At 40.4% G+C, this 25,755-nt stretch overlaps 1 protein-coding gene across 1 annotated transcript in view; it reads left to right on the top strand.

Moving 5' to 3' along the window:
• The window catches only part of STK38L (serine/threonine kinase 38 like), a 188,085-nt gene that overhangs the window by 70,827 nt on the left and 91,503 nt on the right, over window positions 1–25,755 (top strand). The gene's annotated exons all lie outside the window — the stretch shown is intronic.

Below are 25,755 nucleotides of genomic sequence, written 5' to 3'. Positions count from 1 at the left end.
GTATTGAGGTGCTCCTATGTTTGGTGCATAAATATTTACAATTGTTATATCTTCTTCTTGGGACAATCCCTTGATCATTATGTAGTGTCCTTCTCTGTCTCTTCTAGTAGTCTTTATTTTAAAGTCTATTTTGTCTGATATGAGAATTGCTACTCCAACTTTCTTTTGGTTTCCATTTGCATGGAATATCTTTTTCCATCCCCTTACTTTCAATCTGTATGTGTCTCTAGGTCTGAAGTGGGTCTCTTGTAGACAGCATATATATGGGTCTTGTTTTTGTATCCATTCAGCCAATCTGTGTCTTTTGGTGGGAGCATTTAGTCCATTTACATTTAAGGTAATTATCGATATGTATGTTCCTATTCCCATTTTCTTAATTGTTTTGGGTTCGTTATTGTAGGTCTTTTCCTTCTGTTGTGTTTCTTGCCTAGAGAAGTTCCTTTAGCATTTGTTGTAAAGCTGGTTTGGTGGTGCTGAACTCTCTCAGCTTTTGCTTGTCTGTAAAGGTTTTAATTTCTCCATCAAATCTGAATGAGATCCTTGCTGGGTAGAGTAGTCTTGGTTGCAGGTTTTTCTCCTTCATCACTTTAATTATGTCCTGCCACTCCCTTCTGGCTTGTAGAGTTTCTGCTGAGAGATCAGCTGTTATCCTGATGGGGATTCCCTTGTGTGTTATTTGTTGTTTTTGCCTTGCTGCTTTTAATATGATTTCTTTGTGTTTAATTTTTGACAGTTTGATTAATATGTGTCTTCGTGTATTTCTCCTTGGATTTATTCTGTATGGGACTCTCTGTGCCTCCTGGACTTGATTAACTATTTCCTTTCCCACATTAGGGAAGTTTTCAACTATAATCTCTTCAAATATTTTCTCAGTCCCTTTCTTTTTCTCTTCTTCTTCTGGAACCCCTATAATTCGAATGTTGGTGCATTTAATGTTGTCCCAGAGGTCTCTGAGACTGTCCTCTGTTCTTTTCATTCTTTTTTCTTTATTTTGCTCTGCAGCAGTTATTTCCACTATTTTATCTTCCAGGTCACTTATCCATTCTTCTGCCTCAGTTATTCTGCTATTGATACCATCTAGAGTATTTTTTATTTCATTTATTGTGTTTTTAATCGATGCTTGATTCATCTTTAGTCTTCTAGGTCCTTGTTAACTGTTTCTTGCATTTTGTCTATTCTATTTCCAAGATTTTGGATCTTGGAAATAGAATCTTGGATCATCTTTACCATCATTATTCTGAATTCTTTTTCAGGTAGACTGCCTATTACCTCTTCATTTGTTAGGTCTGGTGGGTTTTTATCTTGCTCCTTCTCCTGCTGTGTGTTTTTCTGTCTTCTCATTTTGCTTATGTTACTGTGTTTGGGGTCTCCTTTTTGCAGGCTGCAGGTTCGTAGTTCCTGTTGTTTTTGGTGTCTGTCCCCAGTGGCTAAGGTTGGTTCAGTGGGTTGTGTAGGCTTCCTGGTGGAGGGGACTAGTGCCTGTGTTCTGGTGGATGAGGCTGGATCTTGTCTTTCTGGTGGGCAGGTCCACGTCTGGTGGTGTGTTTTGGGGTGTCTGCGGACTTTGTATGATTTTAGGCCACCTCTCTGCTAACGGGTGGCGTTGTGTTCCTGTCTTGCTAGTTGTTTGGCATAGGGTGTCCAGCACTGTAGCTTGCTGGTCGTTGAGTGAAGCTGGGTGCTGGTGTTGAGATGGAGATCTCTGGAAGATTTTTGCCGTTTGATATGATGTGGAGCTGGGAGGTCTCTTGTGGACCAGTGTCCTGAAGTTGGCTCTCCCACCTCAGAGGCACAGCACTGACTCCTGGCTCCTCAATTTGGGATGATTTGTTGTCTATTCATGTATTCCACAGATGCAGGGTACATCAAGTTGATTGTGGAGCTTTAATCCGCTGCTTCTGAGGCTGCTGGGAGAGGTTTCCCTTTCTCTTGTTTGTTCTCACAGCTCCTGGGTCTCAGCTTTGGATTTGGCCCCGCCTCTGCGTGTAGGTCGCCGGAGGGCGTCTGTTCTTCGCTCAGACAGGACAGGGTTAAAGGAGCAGCCGCTTCGTGGACTCTGGCTCACTCAGGCCGGGCGGGAGGGAGGGGCACGGAGTGCGGGGCGGGCCTGCAGCGGCAGAGGTCGGCGTGACGTTGCACCAGCCCGAGGCGCGCCGTGCGTTCTCCCAGGGAAGCCGCCCCTGGATCCCGGGACCCCGGCAGTGGCGGGCTGCACAGGCTCCCGGAAGGGCGGTGTGGACAGTGACCTGCGCTCGCACACAGGCTTCTTGGCGGCGGCAGCAGCAGCCCCAGCGTCCCACGCCCGTCCCTGGGCTCCGCGCTTTCAGTCGCGACTCGCGCCCGTCTGTGGAGCCCCTTTAAGCAGCGCTCTTAATCCACTCTCCTCGCGCACCAGGAAACCAAGAGGGAAGAAAAAGTCTCTTGCCTCTTCGGCAGCTCCAGAGTTTTCCCGGACTCCATCCCGGCTAGCTGTGGCACATTAGCCCCCTTCAGGCTGAGTTCTCGCCGCCAGCCCCAGTCCTCTCCCTGCGCTCTGACCGAATGATTTAATTCTTTAGAATAATCATATCACTCAAAATTCTAAAGCAAATAAATGATTCCTAGTGTGACAGCCTCACCAAAAAGCAAACCTTATCTAATCACTTCCTTTGCCTGATTTCAGGAGTTCTAGGGAAACCTGCTGCTCCAGAGAGTTTTTCTCTAACAACTGAGACCCAGAGTTCTGCCCAGTTTTGTTCCTTGACCTTAAAGGCTTCCTATCTTTTTTTTTTTTAACATCTTTATTGGAGTGTAATTGCTTTACAATGGTGTGTTAGTTTCTGCTTTATAACAAAGTGAATCAGTTATACATATATCCCCATATCTCCTCCCTCTTGCGTCTCCCTCCCACCCTCCCTATCCCACCCCTCTAGGTGGTCACAAAGCACCGAGCTGATCTCCCTGTGCTATGTGGCTGCTTCCCACTAGCTATCTATTTTACGTTTGGTAGTGTATATATGTCCATGCCACTCTCTCACTTCCTATCTTTTTAATCAAAATAGCCACGAAGAAAGTAACTCTTTAAGCTTCTTGGTAGTTTATAGTGGAGTAGGTGGATTTCTGATCCTTGCAGATGAGATGTTTCTAAAGAATGAAAATATTAGCTTTCAGGTGGACAGAAAGGAAGTCTGTAAAAAGAAAAATGTGGCAGTTGGTGGGCAACAAACATAACCTTTGCCTAGTTCATTGATTACTAGGGCCCACTCTGTTGGTCACTATTGCTGATTAATTATAACGGCTCTCTTGCTAAGCCATCCTGTTTATTCCAAGAAGATAAAATCCCACGTATAATCAGTGAGCAATCTCCTCTTCACATTTCAATTTTCAGTGAAATAAATCAATCACAGGATTAAAAAAAATCAAATAATAATGGTTTATATTGAAAGGCAATAGCTCCCTGCCCCACTCCACCAAAACCCAAAAGGAACCTTTTAAAATAATATATACATATATTTAACTATTTATAATTTATCAATGTTAAACATGGTAGGTTGACATCCTATTACAATGGATGATGAAACAGCTCACTTCCCCATACCTTCCTCTATTTCCGCTCTGCTTTCCTTTTAATATAATTACATCACCATTTTTGTTCCTATACTTGTTACCTTAATATTAATTATTAAACCCCAGAGTTATGTACTATAAAAGCGGTGAGGTAGAAGACATTTTACATAGGGAGGTGGACCCAAAGATTTAGGCTATAAAATTAATGTGACAAATTATATTAACATTCAGTTATCTTTAACATCCAGTTTGAGCCAAATGTCTCTCTTTCTATTCACCTCTCAAGGGAACCTTCAAATACACAATGGAATTTATTATACTGCTAAAAATAAAATCATTTTAATATTAGAATTGTAGTAGATGAGGAACCCTAGGAAAACTAAAACTGGCTAATTACTCTAGGGAACAGGGAGAAGAAACATGGGTTAAAAACTGGAGGATTGGGCTTCCCTGGTGGCGCAGTGGTTGAGAGTCCGCCTGTCGATGCAGGGGACACGGGTTCGTGCCCCATGTGCGGAGCGGCTGGGCCAGTGAGCCATGGCCGCTGAGCCTGCGCATCCGGAGCCTGTGCTCCGCAACGGGAGAGGCCACAGCAGTGAGAGGCCTGCATACCACAAAAAAAAAAAAAACACACAAAAAACTGGAGGATTAAGCAACAGAAGAAAACAGAAGGCTCAACATGGCAGCGACTGCTAATAGACTGCTCTGCTTCGGATTAGGTGCCCATGTTGTTGGGTATGACAACGTGTCCTGTCAAATAAAAACGTTAAGTTTGCCAGCCTAACAAATTAAAAACATAGGACTCTCAGTTAATTTTGTATTTCAGATAAACAATGAATAATTTCTCAGTATAAGAATGTCCCATGCAGTATTTTATATGGTAATCCTGAGAAGTATACTTACCAACCTCCCTTGTAGATAGCAGTGGTCAATGAGATTTCAGAAGCCCTTGGGTGAAGCATCTACAGAAATTCTTTAAAGTGGACTGACTTACCTACATGCACACACTTCTCCTTTTCTCTCCCTCTTTCTTTCTGCCTGGAATGTTAATTTTTATTTATTTATTTATTTAGTTAGTTAGTTAGTTAGTTTTACAGCTACTGTCTGGTAATCAGGAGGCAACCTTGAGTGTGGAATCCACCACTATGGACAGGATTACAGAATGGGAAAGGAGACTGGTGAACACTGACGACATCACAGAGCAACTCTACAGCCTGGATTTTTATTTATTTATTTATTTATTTATTGGCGGTACGTGGGCCTCTCACTGCTGTTGCCTCTCCCATTGTGGAGCACAGGCTCCGGACATGCAGGCTCAGCGGCCATGGCTCACGGGCCCAGCTGCTCCGCGGCATGTGGGACCTTCCCGGACCGGGGCACGAACCCACGTCCCCTGCATTGGCAGGCAGACTCTCAACCACTGCTCCACCAGGGAAGCCCACAGCCTGGATTTATTTTACATGGGGAAAAAAAATATTTCTTCCTTGTGTAAACTAATTATTTTAGTTTTCTATTTTACATAACTGAACCTAATACTAACCCAAACATTTTATGGTCATGTTCTATTAGCAAAAGGTCAGAACCATTGTCAAAGCAACCATCTCTACCCAGGCCATGTAGAAGAAGAGATGAGCAGAGGACAGAGTTGCAGATAATTTACAAAGACCCATATGGACAAATAACTGGCATCAGGGAGGTCTAGAAACAGGCACCAAAGACCTGGTCAAAAAGGCTGGAATTCAGAGCAAGGAAATTTAACTCTTGTGGAAAATGGGGTGGAAGGCAAAGACTTCCTCCTAGAGGGACGTGATTGTGAAGTCAGATCAATTTTGACTCAAGCCTACCTTGAGTGACATGCTAACTTCTATTGTCCTTACCAGAGACCAGGTCTGGCTTCTGAGGAGAGAAAAACAGGTAAATTGGTCTCAGCTGCACAGGTCAGTGAACAAAGTTGCAGCCAATGCTTCTATTAGCTAATGAGGGCTTATGATATGACAGGCAGTGTTCTAAATGTCTTTTGTGTCTTGGATTACGTAGCTGTCATAAAAGTGCTATGAAGAAAACACTTTAATTGTAAGAATTCATTTATAACTGAAAGTCCAACAGTGTTCCATCACAGTTCAGAGAACCAAACACTGGATAGTATGCTGCCTTATACCCCCAAATCCCCACCCCCAGTGCTCTTTCTGACTTGCCTTTCTCTGGAAAACTCCATGGTGGTCCTTGATTTCAGTTATTCCACTTGCAACTAACCCACTCTCAGTGTTAGTCAGCCAGCTACCCAGGTAGCGGAATCTGTAAGCGGAACAAAACATGAACCCCCCCTACCCCACCTGGAAATTTGGTGCTGGTAAACCTAGATTTTTACATGCATCTCCCTATATAAGTGGAGAAATTGAAGTTAGCCCAACTCTTTTTTCTTGTTTTTCTTTAATTTATTTATTTGGCTGCACTGGGTCTTAGTTGTGGCATGTGGGATCTTCATTGCGGCATGAGGAATCTTTTTAGCTGCGGTGTGAGGGATCTTTATTTGCGACATGTGAACTCTTAGTTGTGGCATGTGGGATCTAGTTCCCTGACCAGGGATTGAACCTGGGTCTCCTGCATTGGGAGCACAGAGCCTTAGTCCCTGGACCCCTACGGAAGCCCCAGTCGAACTCTTATTTTAATGCATAAAATAATCCATTAGTTTGATTTTGAACATGTAAGAGGAAAATTTATTATTAATAATCCTTCACTGACTCCTAATGAAAATGGATCTGCATTAACTAGAGGATCAATCTAAGAGCTTTTGACATACTAGAAGGTGGGAGTAGTAGTAACAAATGGTTGTTGTGCAAATTTGGAACAAGAGGCCGGGGCAGAGCTTAAGTGTTTGGCGAAAGAGAGAGTTTGGGGGTCGGGGAAGATCCAAGACCCCAGGGATAGCTCCAGCTTAACGCTAGAGGGAGAAAGTGGTTTCAAGCCAAATCCAGAGATTTGGAAGAAGAGATATAGCTAGTGGACTCTCTCCCTCCCTCCCTCCCTTTCTTCCTTCTTTCCTTCCTTTTTTTTTTCTTTTTGTGAAAAGCTGTGCACTATTCCGCAGTGGAATTTTCAGAAAAAATTGAGTCACTAACATTATTGTTAAATGGAGTCTTGTTTAGGGGAAACAAAGAAGAGGATGAGGATTCTGTTGGCATAAGGCTTAGAGACATGAAGAAAAAGCATACAATTTCAGTTTGCCAAAAATCAGCTTATCCTTTTAATCACACACACACAGAAGTTAAGGAAATATTTTTAAGAGATTGGTTTGAAGAGACACCAAATGAGAAGCTTCTCTTGAGCCCACAGAAACCTTAATACAACCCAGGCAGTACTTCTTGTACATCCTCTGTAGCAGTTGTGCACTAAATATGTCTGAGCATTTTATTGGTGGTACTGAGTTTGATGGCATTGTTATTTCTGTTAAACAGTAGTGTGTGTAATTTTTAGGATAGTTTAATGACATCTTGTCCTTAACATTTGATAAAAATGAGTAGAAAGCAGAAAAATTCGTGCTGATAACTTGTAAAAAGTATAAAGCCATCAACTTAATACAATTGAGAAATGAGATCTAGGAAATAGAGATCTAACATAAGGAAATAACAAAATAAAGCTCATGGATGTCATCCTGTGCCTCAAAACCGGTCAGAATTGGAGCTGAGATTAGGGGAGGGCTTTAGGGAAAAATGGATTTGATTGAATAAACTGATGTGTCTGGCATTTGGAAAATTATCATTGCTACAAGTACAACAAATTGATAGAAAAAATTAAGGATTATAAATATTGGAAATTAAGCATACGAACAAATGAGGCAGTGGTTAACTGTAGGAAAAATAAAAAGATAGACTCTCCCCAAAAGTACATTGCTTATTTCAATAGTCAGCAATTACATAGTTATAATAATACTATCGAGTTATCCTGAAATTGTGACCTAACTCTATAGAGTGAATGAGAGTAGGGAAAGTTGAGTTAAAGTTTTATCCTCCATCAAAAGAAGTTAGTAGATTTCTGAAATTAGTCAAGAAATATAATAATAATATTATAATATAAGCATATGATTTAGAAACACACCAAAAGAAATAGATAAAAAGTGAAGAGTGGCCTGTTATGACAGGTACTGGGGATTGGTGAATGGTGAAGCAGGAACTGCTGTTTTCATTGTAAGCCTTTTTTTCACTATTTGTTTTAAGTGCACCTGTGTTGTTTTGATAAGATTTAATTAATTCATTAAACAGATTTTTTTAGAGGACTGCCCATACTGTTTCTTCTACATCTTTTATTTACGTTTTGAGAAGTTACAACTATCCTATACTGGTTTGCTCCCCTTTGACATGTAAAATACATGATACTGACAGATACCTTGATTGAACATCTAAAGATGTTTCAGCTGTGGGGAGTCAGATAGTAAATATTTCAAGACCTACCTGTGGAGGGCTCTGCAGTAGAGAAGCCCACCCGTCGATAGCTAATTTTAATTTCTGCAACTGCCTGAGGATGTTTGCCCTTGTGTTCTGACTCTAACCTTTCAGTTTGGATACTTTTGTTAGCTCCAAAGTCCAGTATTTCTTCAGTTCTGAGTACGTTGCCTTGGTTCTGTGAAAGACTATATCCTTCTTTGCTCTGTCAAAGCTAAGTTTACCTTCTCATCTTTCTGGAAACCTGTTCTATTCAATTTTTTTTTCAAACTCTACTTTAAAAAAGACATAATTTATTAATTCATCCAGGAAGCACTTTTAAAGCCCCTACTATAGGTCCAATCTTATGCTACAACCTGGAGACATAGAAGAAGGGTATCTGGTTCCATCTAGCAGAAGAGATGAAGTATCTTAGGTTGCAGTTTGGATTTCTTTATTTCTTTTTTTATTGAAATATAGTTGATTTACAATGTTGCATTAGTTTCTGGTATACAGCAAAGTGATTCAGATATATATATGTCTATATATATATATTCTTTTGGGTTTGGATTTCTTTTAGGGGATTAGGGTGCCACTAACCCTCTTCTCTTCTAGGAACACAAGTGAAAAGATCACTAGGCAAATGAAAAGGATAGACCATTCTCTTAATCCAGGCAGTAGCCACACATGCCCCCAGATGCAAGGCTGTGATAAACTGCAGTGTCAGAGACTGAATTTTGAGTCTGGCTGAAGCTGTACTGGGGTTTCCTCCTTTGCACACTGACTAGCAGACTTGCTACCTGAGTATTCAGGCTCGTGGCTGGGAAACACAGGCAGGGCCTTCAGAACAGGTAAGTGACCTTGGTAAGGTCACTTACCCAAATGGCAGGCAAACAGCAAGGACCACAGGTTCCTTTTTAAGAGGTTAGGCTCCAGGACCTGGCCACGTGGGCTTGCCACTCCGACAGGAAGTCAAGTCAGATCTGGGCTCAGAAGCAAATGAAAGGACAGGACAGTCATGAGCACTGACCTTTAGCCTTGAAAACAGGTCCCCCACCAGTGAAACTAGCCCAACAAATGTTCCCAACTCTGACCAATCATCTCAGTCCCTCCCATGAGGAGAAACAAAGAAAGGAGTGAAGCCAGAGAGGACAGAAGTGTAGTGAGTTTCCTTCTCCTCTGGGATAAGGCAAACACAGGAGGTAAAAGGAGGTCCCTCCCTCTTCAACAGTTTTCCTTACCTGTGTGTCTTCTATTCTTAGAAATAATTAGAAGCACAAAGATCTACAAGTGTCTTAGTGTTCAATTCGATCATAATTAAACACATTTCCTGAAATGTGAAAATACCAGTGAAGCATGTTTCCTTCATAATAAGTACATAAATGTGGCCACCCACAAAATGGGTGCATGGCCCTCAGCATACTCTGGGTCCCAGTTTTCTGGGTCCCATAGTCACATGACAAAATACCGTTGGGTTGGTACAAGGATTGAATGAGTTAAAATGTATAAAGTTTGTAAACAGTGCCTGACATACAGACAGCGTTAGTTGTTGTTATTATTATTACTACTAATTTATGTTTTATATCATATTACAGTCATTATCTCATGTGATTTTCACAACACCCTGTGAAAAAGGTTAAGACAAGCCATATTACCACCTTTGCCGATGAAGTTATTCAGTACACGAGGTCTGCAATTCAGATTTTCTACTACCAAAGCACAGGTGGCTGACTGGTTTTCCTTTTTCAGAAATTTAAAGGTTGCATATCTTGCCTTGTCATGGGGAACTGTCAGATGATGACGAGGTAGAACTTTGGAATTCTCCTACTCCACTAGGAAAAGAGTTGCTTGGCTCAAATTATGTGCAGCATTTGGCTTTGCAGTTTCCTGGCTAAATCAATATGGGTATTACACAATTGATAAACATTTGCTTTCTGTCTTGCACACAAAATATTTCATATGCTGATTGTTTTTGGGGTTTTTTTTTTTTTGCGGTACGCGGGCCTCTCACTGCTGTGGCCTCTCCCGTTGCGGAGCACAGGCTCTGGATGCGCAGGCTCAGTGGCCATGGCTCACGGGCCTACCTGCTCCGCGGCATGTGGGATCTTCCCAGACCGGGGCACGAACCCGTGTCCCCTGCATCGGCAGGTGGACTTTTAACCACTGTGCCACCAGGGAAGCCCTACTGATTGTTTTATTCCTCATGACTTAAACTGTTAAAGGAGAAGGTGAGGGTAAACCTATGTCACTCCTGATCCCCTCACTGAAGGAGGCTGATTTAGCTCATCTGGCTGGACAGGTGGGTATCACCATGCCCCTCCTCTTCTTAAGCACATATTTTAGATTTATATAGATAAAATGTGTGTAATATGTGTATAAAAGATATTTTCATGTGTGCATGTTAAAAATGTGTATATAAAGGATATCTGCACATTTGCGTGTATGTACACACACACAGGTAATGAGGACCACGCTCCATACGTGCTCTGTAACCTACTGGTGTTGCTTAACAACATGCTTAATATCAGGACCATTTCCTATGTCCTATGAATTAGCTAGATTTGCATTCCACTGTAAAGCCTGCATATCAAGTCTTAAAAAAGTAATGGGACTTATTTGTTACACAAAATAAGAAACCTAGAGATACACAGTCCAAGGCTGGTATGATTCCTTCACAATGCCTTCTAAGACCCAGGCTCTTTCCAGGTTTCTACTCTGCTATCCTTAGTATGTAGTTTTAGACCTTGGACTTGTTACCTCATTGTCACAAGATCGCTGCTCCACCCTTTAAAACGCATCTGTAACCCAGGCAAAGAGAAAAAGCAAAGAGCAAAATGTGTGTGTCAGTTGAAACTGCTTCTGATGACAGTACTTTTCTAGACTCCCACCTAGCCACTTCCACTTACCTCTCACTGGTCAGAACTGTGTCATGTGTCTGCCCAAAGCCACAAAGGAAGCTGGCGGTCACCAGTTATGTTCTTCAGGAAGTATCAATAGATGCTGAGATAGTGAGGAGTGAGAAAGGTTTAATGGGGAGTGACACTGTGAAAGAAGCAGGAAGCCAAACTGGGCAGGGGGAGCCAGCATTCACTGATGCAAACCTGACAGTCTCTGCCAGCCCAGTGAGAGTAAGGATTGCCCTCTAGGGGAATCCTGTGTTGGGTGGAAATGGCTAGGTCTTTATATTACCAGCTTGCTTAGTCATTGGCTGGGGGCTGCCTTGAGGAGAGCAGGATCTCAGCTTGAAAGTTGACAGGAGCTAATAACTGGAGACAGTCAGCTAACCACACTCTTTGACATGGGGAGCAAATCCTTTCCAGAAGCAAGGGGATTTGACGGGTACATCCCCACGTATGCCACTCTGGAAAATGGAGGTTTCCAGCTGGACATGTTGCCCTCCCAAAGAAATTTGGAGTTCTGTTAATAAGAAAGAAGAAAGGATATTTTATAGGCCATTGTTGTATCAGATATACTTCGTTAAGTTTCCTTCTGGAGTGACAAGAACAACTTTGCCAGATAAAGCGGACTCTATGTTGAACAAACTTCTACGAGTAAGTGTATTCCATGGTGGAAGGTACCAAGGAACAGAAATGTCATCTTAATAGGGAGCACCCTGTAGGCCATCTTCCAATGGCATCAAGCTGCCTCTGGCTTGGTAATTCAAAAGGAAATGGGATTAGCTTCCAGGTGAAATAATGGACTCGGGTAATGGTAGAAATCAGCGAACATGAGTGTTGCTTTTTGTCCTTACTCCTAATTTTGTGCTTTTCTAAAAGTCACTGGCATAATTAAAATTTTCCCTTTAGGCTTATAAAAATTTGGCTCATTGATATTTCGTTAGTAAACTGGGGAGAGACCAATTACTTGATCCTCTCTCCAGGGGTTGGATAATGTAGAGGCTCTTTGGATGATGCCAAGTCTCATTCATAAAGGGAGTTCTCCAGGAGAAACTGATACAAGTGTGTAAGTGAGTTTCAGGAGCTAAGGTTTGTTCATTTAGGATGTTTATTGCTCTCTGTTTTACTGAAGTAGTTTCCTCTTATCTGAATATTTCTAATACGATCAAGAAAAAGTCCTGGTCTCTAGCAGTAGGAAATACATCTCACTTTCTTCAGATACATTCAGGAGTAATTGTAAAGTTTAGAAAGGAACCCTGAGTCTCTCTCTGTATAGATATCTGGGCCTGTGCTTTGAGTATGGAGCTGGCTGGTTGATTAATTCTGAAAGACTTAGTGGTGTGCATACAAATAAAGCCTCAAAACATGGAAATGTGACATAATGGAGAATACATTTGGGTCTTAGCTAATCTTAGAAAACTTGTGAAGAATTTATTCTCCTAATTAGTTTCCTTTCCATATAGTTTGCTATTTACCAGTAATTAGAATCTCCATTTCATCTCCTTCTTTCCCAGAGAGAAATAGCATGATCAGTTTTAAATTGGTAGTGAGGAATTAAAAGTTTTTCAATAACGCTTTTAATTTAAAAAATGCATGTTGACTGTAGAAAATAGAGAAAAGTATGGGAATGATTAAAATTACTCCTAATATCACCAACTAGAAGTAATCAACATCATCTATTTTTTTCAATCTTTCAAAACATTTACACAATATGTTTTTTTTAGATAAAATGTGTACATGTGTAAAAATGTGTATAAATTGGGACACTGTGCACTGTTGTTATGCTTAACAACACACCATGAACACTTTGTCATGTCATTTTCTTCAACAACACACTTTTCAAAGGCTGCATAGTGTTCCTTTGGATACATGTATCATAATTTATTCAACTAATCCCTTATTATTGAATATTTCCATTCTTTCCAGTTTCACATTATTATAAATAATTCTGTCATGAATAACCTTGTAATTCTCTCACACCCCTGATTATTTCCTAAGGGTAAATACATAGAAGAATAAGAACTTTGGCTATAGATGTCCCTTATTTCTGCCTGTCCAGAAATTCTTTCCCTTTTTCAGATGATAGAACTGATCTCACACTCTACTTATGAACTGCCTTTCAGGAATTGCTTCTGCCCGACCTGGTGGAACTTTCTGTCACATGGCTGGCATTAATCAGAGTGTCCTGTTTCCGACCACTCCAGACACAGTGACTGGTCCAGGAGTGGTATAAAAGATCTAAGCAGGGTCAATTAGGGGGAATTTTTCTAAGTCTGCTAATGATACTTGGATAAAAACATCTCTTTTCTTCTGAAATTATGGGCACCAAGGACTGTTTAAGATTGGAACTGACAAAAGTCAACTTTGCCACAATGATGCCAGAACAGAAGAAAGCAGAGCTGAGAGGTAGAGAGAGAAGGGAGATTCCTGATGATATCATTTGAGTTCCTGGTTCCAGCCATGCCAGAAGCAAGATGCTGCCTGAGACTTTTCCAATTACTTGACCTAATAACTTCCCCTTTTTTCTTAAAATAGTTTGAGCTTTCCGTCTTTAGGCAACCAAGACTTTTGCCTAATATAGACAGTCTAAGGTTTCGGTGCATGTTTCCAAAATACCTCCCAGAACGGTATTGCCAAAATACTTGTGGAGTATGTGGAATTTTGAATTGAATTCTAGTTGATATTGCTACAGTGGGTCAGGGTAGAATTATAGTATGAAACAGTCTTGTCTCTTCTTTTCATACCCCCACCCCCTCCTGACTAAAGGAGAGCATCCCAGTCAAACCATCACACTTCTATGAGTAAAGGTGGGGACTGTGGTGAATACAGATCAAGCTAGGGTTATGTGATGCCCATACATCAGACTGAGTAAAAATTCTTACTGTCAGGTCCATGTACTCCTTAGCCAAGTACATAGTGAGTCTCTAACACTTTAACTTTCTTTCCACCCTCAGAAGTGAAAGTGAAGAGAGGTCTTAAAATGTGGCCATTCCAAGAAAGGAGTTAAATTATTCAGGAGCTCAACTTCAAGTCAGCAAGTCAAGGAAGAGTATTTTAAGGAGCAACTATGTGACTGGACTAGGTCACAGAGTTTCAGAGCCAGATTAAAGAGGCAGGCCAGTGGGCAGCTGTGGAAGGAGGTGGGTGGGGAAGGGTGATTTTAAAAGGATGTTAAGGGCTTCCCTGGTGGCGCAGTGGTTGAGAGTCCGCCTGCCGATGCTAGGGGACACGGGTTCGTGCCCCGGTCCGGGAAGATCCCACATGCCGCGGAGTGGCTGGGCCCGTGAGCCATGGCCGCTGAGCCTGCGCGTCTGGAGCCTGTGCTCCGCAACGGGAGAGGCCACAACAGTGAGAGGCCCGCGTACCACCAAAAAAAAAAAAAAAAAAAAAAAGTATGTTAAAATAACATTGGCAAAAAACAAATCAATTCCAACATTTCACTGGAATGAACTGGAAAGCAGTAACCTTTAACACTGGTTTATGTATCAACTCCTTATATAGCTAAGAAAATGAAAATTGGTTCCAGTCTCACTGAGGTAGACACTCCCCTCAAAAGGAGATGAAAACAGCACTCTTTATTAGTAGCAGTCCATCTAATTTGGATATTTTTGAGATGCATGTGTGCACTAGTGGTCAGCTGAAATTCCTGAATCAGTTAATGTACAACCTAGGGCTATTTCTTGAGAGTGAGTGGTTTGTTTTTACTAACCCTTTCATATGCCTCTCAAAATGTTTTCTGGTTCATAGAATTACAAACAAACAAAACTCAAGAGAGAAGAGAGCTTCAGAAAAATGGGAAGTGACTGTTAAAATTTTTTTTAGAACTTTTCCTGTTCTTCAGGAAGTGGAAGTGAATTAGTAGTAAATATGTTTCTAAATACATTTTTTTTACTGATTAAAAAAAGTTTATCCATATCCTGACCAAACCAATGTTGAACAAACGTTTGTAAATATTTGTTTGTAGGGGCTACTTGACTTGGCCCAGGACTTCCAGGAGGTTGGGAGAGAGGAGTAAGATAAAACAACAAAGGTATATATATATATTTTAAGTTCTGAGGTTGCTCCACAAGGAGCTGTCTCTCTGGAGACTAGCTGGGTATCCAGGTTTGCAAAAGAGCAAAGCTGAGGACCAGACAGTTCCACATTAGAAATTTTAGAAGCATTGTACAAGGTCCTGAGAACAAGATGGTATCTCCAGCCATCCATGGCTGTTTGGGCAAAGAAAGCACTTAGGGGAAACAATAGCCAAAAATCAGACAAAATATCTGAAAAATTGGTGAAGTAAGTATCTTATTCACCCACTATCTCACCCCTTCACTATCCTTCCGAGTGACCTGACCTAAACACAAGCTTCATCTGAATTGCAGCTCTGCTCAGTCCAGTCTGGGGAATCAGGGAAAACTGTGTCTGCCCACAAACCCTTTCCCCCAACTCTGCTGCTCCACTGGAAGTAACTGAAACAAAACACAGGTGTAACAAAACTTAAAAGAGCATAAGTGGTCTATGTAGAAAGTCTAAAAGAATAGAGAAAAAAATCTTCTGGAACTAATAAGCTATTATAGCAAGGTTGTTGGATATAAGGTTAATATAAAAAAGTCAGTCAATTTCCTATCCCAGGAATGAACAAGTAAAAATTGAAATAAAATACACAATACTATTTCTATTAGTACTCCCCAAAAGAAATACTAAAGAAATACTTGGGTATAAATCTAACAACATATATATAATATCGATTTGAGGAAAACTACAAAACTCTGATGAAATAAATCAAAGAAGAAATAAATAAAGGGGGAGGTATTCTATGTTCATGGATAGGAAGACCAAATCTGGTCAAGATGTCAGTTCTTCCCAACTTGATCTATATATTCAAGTCATCAATAAAAATCCCAGCAAGTTACTCTGACAGAAAAGCAAAGGCAATATGATGGAGAAAAGATAGCTTTTTCAAGAGATGGCACTGGAACAACTGGACATTCAGATGCAAACAATGAATCTAGACACAGACCTTACACCCTCAAAAATTAACTCAAAGTGGTTCACAGATAATTGTAAAATGCAAAACTATAAAACTCCTAGAAGACAACATAGGAGGAGAAATTGAGATGACCTTGGGTATGGAAATGACTTTTTAAATACAATACCAAAGGCATTATCCATGAAAGAAATAATTGATAAGCTAGACTTCATTAAAATTAAAAACCTCTGCTCTGTGAAAGACACTGTCAAGATAGTGAGAAGACAGGGCTTCCCTGGTGGCACAGTGGTTAAGAATCTGCCTGCCAATGCAGGGAACACAGGTTTGAGCCCTGGTCCGGGAAGATCCCACATGCCACGGAGCAACTAAGTCCGTGCACCACAACAAATGAGCCTGCGCTCTAGAGCCCACGAGCCACAACTACTGAGCCTGCATGCCACAACTACTGAAGCCCACACACCTAGCGCCCGCGCTCTGCAACAAGAGAAGCCACCGCAATGAGAAGCCCATGCACCGCAATGAAGACCCAACACAGCCAAAAATAAATAAAATAAAATAAATTTTTTAAAAAAGGAAATGCATGGTGTTAAAAAAATTTTTTTAAGATAATGAGAAGACATAAGATGGGAGAAAATATTTGCAAAAGACATATCTGAGAAAGGACTTGTACAAAATATACAAAGAACTCAACAATAAGAAAAGCTCAACAGTAAAAAATAAACAATCTGAATTAAAAAATCAGTGAAAAGGGCTTCCTTGGTGGCTCAGTGGTTGAGAGTCCAGCTGCCGATGCAGGGGACACGGGTTTGTGCCCCGGTCCGGGAAGATCCCACATGCCATGGAGTGGCTGGACCCGTGAGCCATGGCCGCTGAGCCTGCGCATCTGGAGCCTGTGCTCTGCAACAGGAGAGGCCACAATAGTGAGGCCTACGTACCGCAAAAAAAAAAAAAAAAAAAAAAAAAAATCAGTGAAAGACTTGAACAGACACTTTACCAAAGAAGATATACAGATGGCAAATAAGCATATGAAAGAATGCTCAACATCATATGTCATTAAGAAAGGAAGCAACCAAGATGTTCTTCAGTCAGTGAATGGATAAATAAACTGTGGTACATCCAGACAATGAATGTTATTTGTTGCTAAAAAGAAATGATCTATTAAGCCAAAAAAGATGTGGAGAAACCTCAAATGCATATTACTAAGAAGCCAATCTGAAAAGGCTACAAACTGTATGATTCCTACAATACGACATTCTGGACATATACAAAGATCAGTGGTTGCCAGGGGTTACAGGGTAAGGATAGATGAATAGGCAGAGTATAGACGAATTTTAGGGCCGTGAAACTACTTTGTATGATAGTGTAATGGTGGATTACGTTCATCATTCACTGTTCTAAAACCCAAAGAATATACAATACCAAGAGCGAACTCTAGTGTAAACTAGAGACCTGGGTAATAATGATGTGTCAATTAAGTTAATCAGTTGTAACAAATGTACCACTCTGGTGCTGGATGTTGAAAGTGATGGGGGTTGTGTCTGTGAGGGGAACTCTTTGTACCTCCACTCAGTTTTGCTGTGACCCTAAAACTGCTCTAAAAAATAAAGTTCATTTTTGAAAGAGTATAAGTGATGAGTCAGTGAGAGAGGGATAAAAGTGTTGAGTAGCAGAGGCTAGTTTTCTCTGACACTGCTGAGGAAAGTTTGCTCTCTTCCCTGACATCCTGTATTCCCCACTCCATCCCTACCTTCACCCTTTTAAGGATTCAGTCACTTTGTCTTTCCTCCATGTGCCCATTTTATCAGTCTGATCGAATATTAGTATTTCTATATTTCAGGGTGGATACACTTTACAGCCTAGGCCATAGATAGACTGTGCTAAGTCTCAGAATGATGGGCTCATCCTTACCTGAGCACAGTCCTATGTGTCTGATTCCTACCTGTTTGTTCCCAAACTTTCCTGTTCCCTGCCATCCTTGCTTCTATCTCTAGCTCCCTGGTGCTCTGGATCCAGAACCCTTGGGCCCACAGTACAGCAGACATGCTGGTCTAGACTGGCCTGGCCTGGCCATTGCCAGCCTCCAGCTTCTGAGTTTCTTTTGCTTTCACAAACACCCAGACATCTAAGCTTGGCCATTTGGGTAGGAGTGGGGCTGCAAGGGAGATATCTAATACTTTTTTTTTCCCACTAACTACTTGCACTTCAGAGGGCTTTACTGACTCCTTAGGTGAGCTGATCTGTAGAGTTTCCCAGTGGACATGCCACAGGTTACAGGTGTCTGTGAGATGTTGATGGTTTTAAATTTTTATAGTCTTTAAAATTTTTAAACCATTTAAGTATTAAAAATTTTACAGCATTTGAAATTATTTTTGCATTTTTGTAGATAATAATAGTATCAGACAAAGAAAATATAGTGTTTTCACCAAGCCTCATACAGTATATTTCCAATCCCCTCCAGTTTACGGATGGTGTCTGATGAGTTGAATTCCTAGCCTGGAAGTCAACACACTTGAGTTTAATCTCAGTCACTCTCAGTTACTTCATACCTTAGCTTCCTCATATATAAAAAGAAAAGAGGGGGACTAGATGATGTCAAGTCTCTTCCAGCTTTAAAATTTTATGATTTCTGTACTTTAAATACAAATACAGATGGTGACGGTTTAAGCCAGCACGGTTTTCTCCTGTATCATATTTCTCTCCAAGTGAAACCTAAAAGCCTGAAAAAGTTTCCTGTAAATGGCCACATTTCAGAATTCATCAACTCCCAAAGTAAATTGTCTATGGATCAGAAGTTCTCATCTTGAAAAGGGGAAGGTCCTAACTTGTCCACATGTTCTTTCCACTCAAATGCAGACACTGTTTTTGTGGAAATAGTAGGGAAATTTGGCCAGCCAGAGGCCTCAGTCCACGGGGATTGAAAGGTCTCCCGAGGCAACCACTCCCAAAGGCAAGTTGAGTTTCTGGGAACCGTTTCCTGCCTGAACAAACAGCCCCTCCCAAGCCCTTGAGGCTGAGCTGGTTCAGGGACTACCATTTGGGATCAAGTCCACTATAGCAGCCAGTGAGCCTTGGGCAAAAATAAGTGTGAAGAAAGTGGTCCCTGGGTTTGACTCCATGGCAGACCCAGAAATAATGTGGTTTTTCAGTCTGTTGATAAATAACCTGTACCTGTGCCAAACCTGGAACTCGTGCCAAACCTGGAACTCATGCCCAGGTCTATCTTGGTTCTAACACGTCAATGTGACACAGCCAGGACTGGCCATGGGGAAACAGGAGCCAGGACTCTGTTGGTTGAAGTCTGGCTCTTGGCCACATGGGGAGGTTGTTTGTCTTGGAGTTCTCCACCTTAGTTGCCTTTTAAACTATCCCCTCACCTCTCTTTCTGAAGCTCTTTACTCTCCTGGCAGGTGGAGCCCTCTGGCTGTCTTAGCAACCCACCATACTGCCTTTGTGCTCAGACAGCAACCAAGGTTGGAAAGGATTCGATTGATTCAAACACGTTTGCAGCAAATGAGAATTTAAGATGTCATTCCTCTCAAGAGAAATTTTACTGAACAGGGGACTCTAAAAGATGGTAAAGCCTTGGACAAGATTTCTGATAACGGAATTTCATACCTGTAGGAGGGAGAAATTTGGGTGGAGCACTTTTCTATTGCCCTCTAAACATACTCCGTTTATAATTTAAGGAAACACTAATTTAATGCCAACTATGTGCAGATACTGTTCTATCTACATTACAAATGTCAACTCAGTTACTCCTTACAGCCATATGAGGTAGGTACTTTTATTATCCCCATTTTCTTGGTAAGGAAACTGAAGAACAGAGGTAATATAATTTTCCAAAGGTCACACAGTTGATAAATGGCAAAGCTGGGATTCAAATTCAGGCAGTCTGCTTCTAGAAGCCATGCTTATAACTACTGTGCTATTCTGCTTCCTCTGTTTCACACTTCCCCCAATCCATCCTAAAATCTGAAAGTCAATGAAAATTATTTCTTTTTTTTTTTTTTTTTTTGCGGTATGCGGGCCTCTCACTGTTGTGGCCTCTCTCGCTGAGGAGCACAGGCTCCGGACGCACAGGCCCAGCGGCCATGGCTCACGGGCCCAGCCGCTCCGCGGCATGTGGGATCTTCCCGGACCGGGGCACGAACCTGCGTCCCCTGCATCGGCAGGCGGACTCCCAACCACTGCGCCACCAGGGAAGCCCTATTTCTATTTTTGTGTTGAGTTAAATATCTTTCAGTGAAAAGGCACATAATGTGCTATGAGTACCTTTATTTTCTTCTACCACCTTTTCCCCCTATAGTTTCAAATTACCTTCCATTTTTTTTTTCTCTCATTCTTTGGCTTGATCCTTAACATTTTCCATTATTTCAATCACACCATCAAGCCCATGAAATCCTCGTTTTCCTATATTCCTCCGTTGTCCTGCTCAGTTCATTCTCTTGCTCTAAACCCTTCAGTGACTTATGGGCACAGTTAACAGGGCAGAGAAGGTCCTTGTGATCTGACCCCTGCTTATCTCTCTCACATCATCTACCACACCTTGTGTCACTCCCACCATTCTGGCTACAGTTACCTTCTTACCACTCTTCAAACACACAAAGCTCATTTCTGCCTCTGGGGCCTTGCACTTCCTGTTTCTTCTTCCGGAAGTAATTTTCCCCCAGCTTTTCCTATGACCCAGTTCTTCATTTCTTTCAAGCCTCCCCTTAAGTGCCACCCCTCAGAGGGGTTTTCCTTGTCCGCCTTGCCTGAATGAGCAACACCTCTTCTTTCCCTGCTTTCTTTTTCATCATAGCATTGATCACTTCCTACAATTAGCTTATATACATTTTTGTTTACCTTTTTTGTCTCCCGTGTCAGAATGGAAGCATTATGATGACTTTGTTGATCACAGATGAATTCCCAGCACCTAGAAGAGTTTCTAGGAGATAGTAGGTGCATAGTCAGTATTGACTGGATAAATGAAGGATTTTCTCTCTTAAACCTGCTAAATAGATGCCATGCTGGTACTTGCCTTCATCACTTTCCTTGACTGGTCCTATGGATCTCTGTTTCCATTTTGCTGGAGACAGTATTCAAATACTTCCTAAGAAAGGATGCATTGGGAGTAAAATGTCCAAACTCTTACATATTTGTAAAGTCTATATTTGGTCTTCAACCTAACTGATAGTTAGGCTGGACATAGAATTCTAGGTGGAAACTCATTTTCTCTTAGAACTTTGACAGCACTACCTCTGTTGAGAAGTCTGAGGCATGCCTTTGATGACAGGTGTGTGTGTGTGTGTGTGTGTGTGTGTGTGAAATTTCTTTCTAGAAGCTTTTAAGATTTTATCTTTATACATTCCCAGTGATGTATCTGGGTTTTTACTTTTTCTTTTTGTTTTTTTCCTACTCATCCTGCTCTGCAATCAATGGGCTTTTGCAATGTGAAGACATTTTGTTTCTCCATTTAGCTTTTCTATTATGTCGTGGTTCTTTCCTTCTGAAATGCTTTGTAGTCAGTTGAGACTTTCTGGAATGATCTCTCATTTCTTAACTTTCTCTCCTATTTTTTACCTTAATGTCTTTTTTATTCTATATTCTAAATGTATTTGCCAAATCTCCTTGTTTTATCTTCCAAGTTTTTAAATGTTTTTGGCAGTTGTATTTTCAAATCCCAAGAATGAGGTTTGTTCTCTTACTTTTCCTTTTCTATGGCATCTTCTTCATATTTTAGGAATACATCACTTCTATTTCTCTGAGGATTTTATCTGCATTTTTTAAAAGTTCTATCCTACTCCCTGCATTAGCTGTTTTGTCCAGGGCCACTCTTTCTATTTACTTGTCTTGATCTTTCCCTTTAATGTTGTAGGCTTTCATCAAATGCTTAGTTATCTCTTCAGATGGAAGAATGAGACAACAGAAAGTTGAACTGTGCATCTGGGTGGGATTTGCTGGCGGGCTGACTTCACCTCAGGAACCAGACTTTACACGGATCCCTCAAATTCCTGAATGCAAAGGGAGACACTGGGGAAGCCTAATGCCCACACTGGCTGCACGTGGTTTTCTTTTAGGAAAGAATCCTCCATATTGTGGCTAATGGTAAGATTGCCAGATTTAACAAAAACAAAAAATAGTTTGACCTGGATGGCTTAGCTGGGTAGTTGCATGTTTCTCAGTTGAATTCTCGTATGCAGTTGCAGTCAGATTGCATCTAGGGCTGCAGCTGGGGCTGGATGTCTGGTGGCTTGATGATTTTCCATGTGTCATCTGATCCCCATGGCCTACTCTCTTCAGCAGGGTATCCTAGACCTCTTCCCTGAGGGCTCAGAGCTCCAAGAGGCAGGAAGCAGAAGTTGCTGAGCCTTCCTAAAGCCTGAATTCAGAAGTCCCAGAACATCACTTCCTCTGCATTCTATTGATGAAAGCAGCCTAGGCCCAGTCAGATTCAAGGGAAGAGGTCAGAAGCTCTACCTCTTGATGGGAGAAGCAGCTTGAGTATATAGGGAATGGTGCAATTGTTTGGAAGCATCTTCAGACCAGCTACCACAGCAACATTCCAAAACCAAATTCATCCCCCTATTCTGTTTGTTTGTTTGGTTTTTTAATATACATAGCTAAAACTGTCATTCACTAATTCATCCAGGCGCAAGAACTTAATTCTTTATTTCTTTCCCTGACCTTGCCCATAGCCAATCTACTATAAAGATATTTTCTTCAAAATCTCTCCTGAATATATCTGTTTTATGGTAGGATCACAAACAAATAAAATATCTCTCTTGTCTGTCCTTGCTTTTCTTTTTTCAAGGCCACCCTCATGTTCTTGCCTTTTTGACTTGGACCAGTGCCCTGGCCTTTTAACTAATCTCTGTGTCTTCCCTTCCCTCATTCAACTAATGCATCCATTCCTTGCCACTAGACTAATCTCCCAGAAGAATTTCTTTGATTTTTATCATCTCCCAATTCAAACCTTTATTGCCTTCCTTTTGCCTAGAACACCTAGTTAAAAATCCTTACTGTGATGTTCAGGCCCCTTAAAACTTACTTTTCTAGGTTTATATTCTAAATTCTTCTTCCTGGAACTTCTAGTCCAGTCACTATTCTGTAAACACATTGTTCCTGCTTCCGCACCTTTGTCCACATTGTCTTCCCTGTCTCTGAATGTCAAATCCTTTACTTTCTCCAAATCCTTTAAGATTCAGCCAGAAGATTTTTTTATTCACTGATGTACTCAGTCAGCCTTTCAAAAACCATTTCTTTTTGGCCTTTTATTTACCAAGCATCATGACAGCTAGTGGAGATGTGATGGTGAATGAAATAGAGTTTCTACCTTTAAGGACATTGTTGCCTAGTGGCAGAAAAAGAGAAGAAAAGGCAATTTCAAAACCTCCATACTATGAGAGTGATACCATAGGAGGAACATATAACCCAATCTTAGGTCATCAGGCCAGGGTTCCTGGAGAAGGTGAAGCTAAGACCTCACCTACTCTAGTCTAGGTCACAGTGATTGTGCAGTCTTCTCCAAGTTTACTGTCCTTATCATTCATATGACTTTTATTTATGTGGAGCTTTGTACTATCGTACTGAACACAAGGCATTTTTAAACTTTTAATCATAGCTCCCTAATATAAGGTCAATCTTCTTAATGACAGAAGGCTAATCTTACATGTCTTTGTCCTCATACCCTTCCTCCCAGTTAAGAACAATGTCTTACCCATTGTCTAGTTAGCACCTGTGTGTTTAGAAGAACCAATTTTCAGTAGACTATTTTACCCTTGCCTGAATGCTTTTCTTTCTCCAAGTCTTTTCTTCAAGAAATATTTATTGAATATTCATTATATATCAGTAATCACTGTAGATGCTTGGAATGTTGCAAATGCTGTGGTAAAATGTGCACAGGATACAAACAGTGTAAATGAGGGAATGTTTTCTTCTTAGTATGCGTTCTGTTTGTTCCATTTATTTTTCATTTTTAAGGGATAGTTACACGAATTAATTACAGGTAATTTAATTGCTATACACAGTAGCCATACACATGGCTATACACAATGGCTGTTTTACTCATTTTAGTCACCTTTTTAACCTCATCTTTCCTTATATATAAAATATGAATAATTTGAAAGTCTATACAGTACCAATTTATAGTGGGATGATGATGATGACGATGATGATGATGGTATTGATGATGATGATGATGATGCTAGCTAGGGTCAAGATCCAGTGTTACTGTAGGAAGCCATTCATTAACATACTTCTTGGTTCTATTTTGCCAAAGTCTGTTATTCCTCACAACATCTCTGAGAGTTCTATTGATGCGTTTTTTGATTTTATGTTTTTCCTAGTCAACCTTCCTATTATGAAACTTCAAGCCCCTTAAAACTTTAATAACTTCTGTTTCTCAGTGCTATGAATTTTAAGATTGGGCTCACAAGAGGCAAGAAGCAATATGCAATTCTGTTTTATACCACTATTTATATAGTCAGTTCCTCAAAAAAATGTCAATATAAAATATTTGGTAGAGAATGCAAAAACCCATGTAAGTTGACCCAGGTCTCACTTCTTTAATAGAAAAAAATGAGAGTTTAAATTTATGGGACCACAAGGCCAGTCCATAATTTATTAACTAGTGGGGTCTCTGACTTTTATAGTCAATTTTCATTCATTTACCTTGAAAAAAAGCAAAAGTTTTACTTAGAGTGACCAATGGTTCTGCTTTGCCTAATATTGAGGGAGTTCCTCGGACACAACATTTTCACTGCTGGAACCAAGAAAGTCCCTGGCAAACTGGGATGAGTTGGTTATCATATTTATATAGATATAAATAAAGGGCATTAGGTCTATGTGATAAAATTGTTTTCCATTAATTTTATATCCCATATAGGCACTTAAATATATATACATATACATTTATATGTATATGTATATATATATGCACCTATCTCTCTACCACCTTTTAATTTTTCTTTAGTTGAATCAGCTTTGAAGTGAGGAGAATAATATGCAGTGTGCTCACAGGAGTGTTTGATTGCTTAAGTAATACCTGTAAATTGCTTTGGGATCCTTTGATGAAAGCACTAAGTAACTGTAAAGCTTTGTAACAATATTATTCTTATTTTATTCAGAGAGACTCAGCAGGATTCAAAGCTCCTTACTGGTTGAGCTGAGAGGGATTCTTTTACCATTATTTAGATACTATAATTCCCGTGGAGGTTCACTAACAATATTTACATAATATGGAACTAGTTCACAACAAATTGTTCTTTTAAAAAATATCAAAGAAGGAAGGTAAATGATACAGGGCCTTTGGACCTAAGGAACATAGGCAGGAAGGAGGTAGTTGCACAAATCTAAAATAAATAAAGCCGCCGGGCTTTTGTAAAAAAAAAACTATAAGAAAGGGCCCTTTTAGAAAATAGGATCTATTCTTCTTATATGCATTCTAGGTAAATGTATTTCTGTGAGATGTAATTAGTCCTAGTTACTGAAAATGTCATGTTCTCCATTGACAGATACTGTAGTTTTTCCCAGGGCAAAATTGGGACTATTTGGGATAAAAATAAATGGTACCGTTCAAATGGAACATTTTACCATTTTATGCTTAAATATTCCTGTGTGTATTTCTTAGGAGAAAGATATTCTCTTATATAACTACAGAATGATTATCAAAATCAGAAATTTACATTGACTTTATCTAATTTACCGATCTTAATCATACTTTCGTCAGCTGTCCCAATAATGTCCTTTACAGCAAATAATGCAATTCTGGTCAAGGATCTAATTGGGGATTAAATGTTGCATTTAGCTGTCTTATTTCTTTAGTTTTTAAAAATCTGGAACAATTTCTCAGTCTGCCTTTTTGTATGACATTTATATTTTGAAGAGCATAGGCCATTTATTTTGTATAATATCTCTGACTTTTTGTTTGTTTGATGTT

The sequence above is a fragment of the Hyperoodon ampullatus genome (genome assembly GCF_949752795.1).
Source record: "Hyperoodon ampullatus genome assembly, chromosome: 11".
NCBI classification, from domain to species: Eukaryota; Metazoa; Chordata; class Mammalia; order Artiodactyla; family Ziphiidae; genus Hyperoodon; species Hyperoodon ampullatus.
The sequence above is the reverse complement of the archived record's forward strand: the minus strand, read 5'-3'. Positions and strand labels throughout refer to the sequence as shown.